We start from the raw sequence: 9,524 nt of genomic DNA on the forward strand, positions 1-9,524 counted from the left end.
CGTGACAATCGCAACGGAGAAGGGGACTTAACTTGAAATGATATTTTAAAAAAAAAATCCGTTAAAGGTCTCGTTTTTAAAGGGGAATAAAGTAGAGAACACTTTCAGGCGTCTTCTTGCCCTTTGTGCGCTCAACTTTTCTGTATCGATTTTCGAAGAGGGAAAAGTTGGTTGTTATACTTGAATAAAAATGCAGACGTTTAAAAGCGAGTTACGGGCAAACGTAAGGACAGGTTTAGTAAAAGAGGAAACGAACAGTTTGCTTTCTCGGATTTTCCTTTTTTTTCCCCTTGTATCCTGGCGATATCAAGAAAAACTGCTATCCGTTTGAAAAAAGGGGCACTAAAACATTACTACTTATTATTTTGCGATGTAACAATAATACTTTCGCTTGATACAGCGGCATTTTCATATTTTTTATGTTAAAAATGTTAAAGTTGAATTTTTTTCATAGAAATCTATACGTTATTGGGCAGGGGGATGAAATTAAAATCCACGTTGCAAAGAGCAAAGTGGAATAAAGCAAGTCTCGAAAAATGGTTTTTGCGGAAACTAATGACCCCGTTTGGCGATTGTGTTGCCCCCTCCCCCTCCCCCCCCCGATTGTTCATCGTTTCAATTGTTCTAGCCGCAATGCGCAAAAAGCTCTATCGCGGCTAATTACGCGATAACGCGGGTAACCATTCACGGAGGTGCGTACCTTCGCGTTTCTCGCCCGTCTTTCGGGGTTTTACAAGTTTCCGGAGGAGGGATCCGCTTTTGCCAACAAGTATAATTACTTGTACTCTAATTTTGATTCACGAGCTGTCTACGTTGCATTCTCGCGAAGAAACGCCTGACGCACAAAAATCTCAAAGGCTCGCTGGCTCACACTTCTTAATGGAAGGAAAATAACACGGTATTAGTTCAGGGATGCGGAAGCATCCCGTATAATCAGAGGGGAAAATTCTTTCGAAAAGGGGAAATATTGGCCGTATTTATACAGAACGTTCCTAAAATAATAGTAGTTTCGCCCGCGCCACTGCCGTTCGATCTGTTTAGGAATTTTCCCGTAAATAAATTCCCCGTTAAAATTATTACGAGAAAAGACCTCGTCGAGGCTTCTCGCGCGAATTAGGCTGTTCATAAGAATAGATAAATGACAAAAACTTAAATCGATTTTAATATCGGATAGACTTTTAATAGAATTTAATCTTAGTCACCGAGATAACGGAACTATGAAATTAAAAAGTTGTGAAGAAAAATGAGATAAAGATAACGTTCGATGAGACTTTTCTCGAGGAACAATTTGACCGGGAGGACAATTTTGATGAGTTCCCTTATTTCGGGAACGTCCTGTACAGGCGATGCGAATCGATTATGTTTCCGTCTATTACCGCCACTATTATTAATTAATGTGTCTATTTAGTTTGGATAAAGCTTATTATATTAACTCGAACATGTCGAATTCAGCTGATGTAACTGAATAAATATAACGAGATATGCAAGTTAGTGGTTAAAGAAAAAGTAATAGAAAAAATAAACGAGGAGATGAAATAGGCAAATAAGATTGTGACAGAAACGGAGAAAGAGAGAGCGGGGGAGGGGGAGTAAGAATGATGAGCAGAAGTCCTCGCAACATTTATTATTCATGATCTTTCCGGCTCGTCGATCAACGGATATAAAGGAGAATTCCGGAAATATTATATTGGATATCGACTATTCCGGATTATCGAATATCGGTAGAATGTCCTCGGTTTTCTTTCGTGTTTGCAAAGTGGACATATAAAGCGTGTAATATATCGTCAGACAAACAGATTCGCCGGCTCGATACGATGCGTTTCAATCGCGTTTTACTGTTTGCCCGAAGGTGTAGTTGTGAGATATAGGATTATTTTTGCCGTTGTCGAAAAACGGTGTTCCTTGTTATATATCGAGAAGGATCGCGAAAGTGTGATAGTATTTCATGAAAACACAAAGGTGATAATATCGACAAGCGCATAATACGGATCGTAAAATGGCCGTAATGTTATTTTACGCGAGAGTTGATGCTAAGCTTCGCGAAACTGAACGTAAAATAAAATTCTGTTTCACGTCATTATATACTGCCGTTATATTTCGTGGCAGTAGAGGGAACGATATAAAATCGCGTACCGAGTCAAAATAATCACGTATCATGCTTTATGCAACGTGCGTCTGACCATTATTGATTTATACTCCTTCGCCGGAACGGCAGTTTCGAACTATTCTATTTAACTTCGTAATAAAGAATATGTATAGAAGTACTTATGTGTCCCGGTGGGGTGATAAATTTTTAAACGCTGTATTCCTTGGATCCGATCCATGATCGATGAGCGCTGCCGAAATGAATACTCTCTCCCGGAGTTGGTTTTCCGCCGCGCGGAAAAGATTGCCATCGCGGGAATTACGTCGCCGGGGCGAGCGGCGCGCGAGCAGAATCGCGAATATTTCTCGCATATTCCACGCGTATTATCCGCGTTGGATTTAGATTAATCGATGATTTCGCCTTATCAAACGTTGCTATCCGAACATGACGCAGCCATCCGGAGAGGTTGCTGGTTGCGTTACCCAACTCCCTGACCCCGTCCAACTTTCTGTATTTCCCTTCCATTCTCTCTCACTCAACTCTGGGACACACCGACGCACACGTATACATGCGCGCACACACACACACACACACACACACACGCGCGCGCACACATACGTTTTCCAGTCGGCTTTTCCAGCTCGCTCGCTCGCGTCGGTTTTGGCGATCGTCCAGGAAGTCATCGTTTGAGTCGCAATCGCGCGCACGGGCATGATTTACCACTCGCCCTTCGTCATTTCGCGGGTGCATCTTGCCCTTCGCTCGTCGATTCATCACTTTAACGATCTTACGGCCACGTTCGCGTCACCGCGAATTATCGCTAATGCACTCCTACGTAACTCGTGCGTAATACATCTACGTAGATTTTCGCGCTTTGACGAGAAATATTAAATCGCGTCTCACACATACACACACACACACACACACACACACGCGCGCGCGCGCGCGGATTCAATATGCGCATGTTAAACGCGCGCGGCGCGTTACGATATTATGTAACGCAATTTCCGAAATGTAAAATTTAGCTCCACGGTGAAATGGCACCGGTTAAAGTTTCTCATTGTACAAATTTATTAAGCTACAATATTTATATGATTAACGGGCGTGATATTGCTAACCTGCATTTTTAATGGGCTTTTAATTGGAATGATGATGCTCCGATGATGTTCTGATTTTATCGAATGATGACAATCCACCGGTGCGGAGGCCGAAAGGCTCGCGACAAATCGCTCCTCTGCAGGAGCGTGTACAAATGTGGAAAAAAAAGATTCCGAATGAAAAATCGAAAGCTGTGAAAACAGCGGAATCCACATGGGCTAGTCAGCCATATTGACGTGTCAGAGTAGACAGCCCGACCGTGAAACTTTTTTCGGTGGATTAATTTTTTCATTCCGGAACGTTGGATAACAAATAAAGGTGCCAGGGGGCTACCTCTAGGTCTTAACTTTATTTCGAATTTTTTTCTCCAAAGCGCGCTCCGCCATTTAAGTTGGCGATTTATCGTTTCTTTATTCAATTCGCGACTCTACAATTACATCATTATTATTGACGCGAAAATCGTATCGAGGGGAGGGGGAGGGAAAGAAGGAAAAATAAAAACGCATCCTGCGAGAGTGGAACATGATTTAAGGGCTTCGGCAGAAATTGACATGCTGCCCTACGTGCAGCACGTTGGATTCCTATCCTTCACAGTGGTCGGAAGCCAGACTTGCACTTCTGGTGATTCGTTATGGGCGAACTTTGAGTTTTGCGGTAGCCCCGTGGTGGCGGATGGTCAGTAATGTCGGTCGGACATAGAACTCTTTCGCTTCGCTTCCTTCTCACGTTAAATTACTGGCCGAGACATTTGATAAAAATATTTTACAGTTTTGGACAACGGTGATCTGATTTCTCTCATCCTTTCAAACTTTCGGTCAGCAGGTTATAATATTTAATTTTCATATTTTCTATCGGCAAAATAAGAATAGAAATCTGCGATATCCAGATACAACATCGATGCACTTTTGTCTTTAATAAAAAAAAAAAAAAAAGCACAGAGATATATTTAGTATGCAGCTATATAATTTCTATTTTCAGTGACGAGAACGAGAAAAGATGTAAAGTTATATTAAAATTATTTTAAGGTGTGATTGATTTAAAAATTATACAATGAATATTTTATATGTATTTTTATCATATGTGGGTCATTTTCTATTTTGATAATAACTTTTTTTATTTTTATCTCCTGAATTTTTTTTATTGCTGAAATAGCAGCTATCACACGTGTTTATATAACGTGCTGTGAATATTATTGTATCCTCTCTGGCCAATCTGTATCTGTATTGTCTCCCGTTCGATTATATGACAAGTGACTATTTTGTGGCTTATAGCCGAGCAAGCGCCACTCCGTTTGCTCGCTGCTCGATAAACGCGCTTACGCGTCAAAACTTTCAAGATAGATAGCCGAGTTGCGGATTCATATTTAATACGACCTGGCTTGTGCACCTACGTCAGAAACAGTTCCATCACAGACTGTGATTTTCCAAAATATCGCGCGGTATATTATACGGGAGAGAGACTTTTTCTTTCTTTTATAATCTGTCTAACGTAGAAAGTACATTTCTCAACAAGTACGTATGCAAGACCGAGCGAAGTAATCGGGTGAAGTAGTTATCGTGCAAACGGAATAATGACTTGTTGGTAACGTGATATCAACGGCATTCGTAAAATTATTGTAAAATGATTATTCGTCGTTTAGTTTGTTTTTCTCACAAAATACCGCAAACAATCTATTTTAAAATGGATTTCGAGAGAGAGAGAGAGAGAGAGAGAGAGAGACCACTGGATCGTTTCTCGAAAGACATCAATCTCATTTGACATGTAGTTTTAAAAATCGATATAAAATATTCGGCTCAAAAACAAACATTGTTGGGCAATTGTGAATATTTAAGAACACGTCTTCATCGATATTCATTTATAATTAGACAAACAACGAACAAAATAATTGTTAGACGTTACAGCAGACTTTTAGTGATTTTGAAAACATATATCACGTTTCTGCTGAAGCAAATTTTTTACAAACAACGTTTTTTTTTTTTTTTTAGTCGAGATACGTGCATTCTTCCCTCCGCTTTTCTCTTCATCCATCGCGCCGCTCGAGGTATCGCTGACTGGTTAATGAGACTTTTGTATAATTAACGAGAATGGACAGCGAGAAGAACGGAGGAGGAACCTATATGAAAATATATCGGGGCCCACGCGTGTGCGATTAGTAAAATATAATCTAAATAGAAAATACACTTTCCGGGGAGAAAAAAGGGGAAAGTTGGACAAGTTTTCATTGCGATGCATCTCGAAAGGGATCTCGCACGGGGGGGGCCCTCGGAGGGGCGCGCATTTGCGAGATCGTTTGCAAGTTATAAAGTTTATCCAACGCGTCCGACGGCAATGACAATTTCCCCGTTGCGCTATTTAATATATGTAGCATTTGTAGGCCGAAACGCGGAGTACGGCGATTATTGCATGCAAATCTAATTAAGGTACAACATTAATTCAGCACCTAATGGCAGTAATGAGATTTCATGCACAAAGCGCATGGAACTAATTAAAATGGAATATTGGCTGAGCGCGAGTGAACGCGCAATGAAACGTTCGTACTACTGCGCGCCGCGACAATTCCAACACCGGCTTCCCTTAAAACATTCGTAAGAGGCTGCATGGATGGTCGACTGCAGTCTTATGTACGGGTCCGTGGGCGCGTGTGTGTATGTGTGTATATGTGTGTGCGCCCGTTTGAGTCACTGGATATATAGCGAGACGTGACTGGACGAGAAACGCGAATGTTAGAGCTGCGCTGCTCGACCACTGTTTGGACTGACAGTGAAGCGAACGCGAAATATGTCAGACGTTCCAATGCAAGACGTGAGAAACCGAAAGGCTGCCGGATTCGCATTCTGAAGTAAAAGCGATGAAATGCTCAACGGTCTCTCTCTCTCTCTCTCTCTCTCTCTCTCTCTCTCTCTCTCTCTCTCTCTCTCTCTCTCTCTCTCCTCTCTCTCTCTCTCTCTCTCTCTCTCTCTCTCTCTCTCTCTCTCTCCGTCTTTTTCCCACGGCCTCTTGGGGTCCTCCTCGGGTTAGTCAGCAGGTTCGGGCCGCCCCGCTGTTGTTTATTTCAGAACAACGGAGAAGGAGCTGCGAATAAAAATTTTTCGCATTAAATCCGCGGAATAATTTATCGCGCGGTAGATTGTACACCGTGCACATGTGTGGTGGTGCCGTGAGAGGATTCTAGAATATTACGTGTTAGATTCTCTATGAAATAGATAAATCACAGTCCATCGGTAATGGTGAATCTCCAATAAATGATTTATTTGCTCTAATTCATGGATACGCGGTAATTAAAATTCAGCAGGACGCGCTACGTTTTTATCCACGAAAATTAAATTCAGATCACTTAGCGTAATAACGACGCATTGTTATCGCAAATACGAGATAAAATTGTGAATAATACACTTTTATTAACGGAAATATAATTACATTGTTACATATAATCGTAAGAAAAAAAAAACGTAATTTTAATGGCCTATTTATTGCCAGCTTGCTTAGATAAAAAGAGGCCACATCGACGTATCCGGATAATTATTATTAACGGATTATCATGCACAATAGACGACGGAACGTTTACATTCTCCTCCATTTCTATTTACATGAAGCTGTAGTTCAACTGCCCGTGTTTTTTGCCGGTTTCAATTGTATTTATTGTTTGTACAGCGATGTAAATATGGTATTGTTACAGTTCTCGAACATCCGCGTGTAAAATCTGATTTAATATTTCATAAAATTTCTTTATCCTAAGTATTTTTGAAAGTCTCTTCAATGGTTATCTGGTTTTCTAAAAAAAATCCTTTTAACATATTTATACCATAAATATAAGAGAATCTTCGAGTTTTCTTTTACGTTCCGGCGAAATTATACGACAGTGTAACGTGAGGATTATCGGATTATTGTTTTCGCAACCGTAAAGGGTGGCACGAACCGTGTCGTTCACACGAGATTCCAACGAGATCGATTGAAACAGCGTAAGATAGGCGTGTATATACAAGCATTTTTATTGTCTTGTATGAAATCCCTTGTCTACCCTTAGCTGTTGCCGTTTTGTCGGTCTTCACATCCTACATGCTACCTCTCTGGGTTTTGAATCCGATATCCAGAGAAATGATTCCTCGGCACACGTTTTCTTCATTTGATCTGTTTTATATCTACTGACGCGTAAACATACAATTCATATAAACAGTATTACGTCCGAGATAAAATTGTAATTACACGCCATGTAGAAAATTGTGCAGAAAACATTCAGAGGCAGCACTTTTAAATACGAATAATTTTTGTAAAGGCTTTAAATGTCCTTGGATAATATATTATTATAATACATATATTTATAAATATAAATATAACATATATAATTATAAATTATAATTACATAATTATTTTTTTATATCGTGTATTTTAATCGTACAAAGTTAGCGAATCCAATTTTGTTGGAGTGGCACGTGTTATTTATCAATTTTCCAAGAATTTAATGCAATATCTCGATTATTGCCGTTGTATGCCTGATTACTATTTTTCCGTGGAAATATACATCCCCCCCCCCTCCCGTAATAACAGAAAAGAGAACGAGGGAGGCAGGAAGGGGTGGAGTACTAACGAGTACACGTAGAACGTACGTTTAGTATGTCGACAGCATCTGTGGCGGAGCGAGGTTTTCTAAGGCTGGCAGCAACAACCCTGCAGTGGATAAACAAGTGGTAACAAGCTACGTGCCTGGCCTCGCCCTCGACCCTCTCGCATTACCTGTGACAAATCCACCCTTCGGCAAACGCCGGTGCCTTCGCCGAGACGACGATCTGCCGCATCTCGTGCAAGATTTAACCGCGATTTGTCATTTCTTCCTCCGACTCCGGAGGTTAACGTTAAACGTACGTCTGTCCGCGAAAATTGTTTGCGTATGAGACGTACGTAGCGATGTATCATTCGTGCACTTATATGGAACGTGACATTTCGCGGTTTCACCGAGGGCATTTATCGGTTCGGAGATTCTTGAGAGAGAGAGAGAGAGAGAGAGAGAGAGAGAGAGAGAGAGAGAGAGAGAGAGAGAGAATAAAGGCGCGATACAGAGGCGCGTCAAAATGAATCACTCAATGAATGACTCAAGACTTTTCATTGACGGATTTTTCACGTGCGGATTTATTATCGGATGATTTATCCGAAGGTAAGAATATTACCAACCCCGACTTTTTGACTCGAGCTCCCTGATTATTTCCAACAGCCGTACTCTTAAGTACGGATCTTCCCTTCGATTAATAAATGTTAATTAAAAAAATTACCGGGGGGTTTCCCTCGCGGTCGGCTGGCGGCCGAGTTGGCGGCTTCTAACGGGTGGTTCGCTCGCAAAGAAAAACGGCGATAGATCATCGTTAAGCGCGCTCGAGTGGTTCCGCTGCGCGCGTAGGTGGACCCCTATATATTTTAAGGCGCCTGCAACGTAGAATACCTCAAGTTAGTTGCTTAGCGGTTGCCGGCTGGGGAAGGTGCAGCACTTTATAAATACCAATTACGAGCTTTAGCGGGGCCGGGCAATTTAACGCAGCGATAATTTATATCGCTTAGCTTAAAAAAAGGGAGACATAGCGCACGCCTTAATTGCGCTCGTTTGTGCTTTTCACGTGCACGTATACGGTACGTATGGCTCCCGATAAGTTTCGACCGAATTATCGTCGAAAGTCGTTACGTTGTCGTGACGACGAGCGATTACTCACCCGCCGCAAGTCAAAATTATCTGTCACACGGATAAATATTAAAAATCGGTGCGATATACTGAAAAAAATTCCGCTTAAAAATAGATGACACCGAAGTAACGCGTCGCTTGAAAATAAAACTTACCGCTTAGAAACAAAAACTTTACGAAATAAACTTTACGAAAAGCTTTACGAAATAAATCGCTTTCAGATAGAACGTATTCGAAAATAGACTCTTAGAATAATGAATCATCGATGAGACCGGCGATGGAAATGGTGGATTTTTCGTGGGATATTTTTACTCGATACCCCCGCCGCACGATCGCGAAAAAGAAGCCTCATAAAAAAAAAGTCACCGCGAGATGTATGGGCGGTGGCTTCTAAGAGGTCGCGATGAAATCAGACACGAGATAGTGTCGGGTTATTGATTGAATATATAAGCTTGACGGAAGAATAAGAAGAAGAAAAAACAGAGTTAAAACGGAAAAGTAGAAATGGCGGGCACACCTAATACCGACGTCGCTGCCATTCGACCGTTCCCGAAGTATCTACTGTTCCGTTCCGCGAAAACTTTGGCGCAGCTAGTTTTCTTTAACGAAGCGCGCCGCGAAACTTAAACTTTATATTAAGTACGCATTGCTAAAATGTTTGCCTTCCATTTCTTT

Source organism: Pogonomyrmex barbatus, unplaced genomic scaffold (genome assembly GCF_055798465.1).
Source record: "Pogonomyrmex barbatus isolate J1 unplaced genomic scaffold, ASM5579846v1 scaffold11, whole genome shotgun sequence".
Lineage (NCBI taxonomy): Eukaryota > Metazoa > Arthropoda > Insecta > Hymenoptera > Formicidae > Pogonomyrmex > Pogonomyrmex barbatus.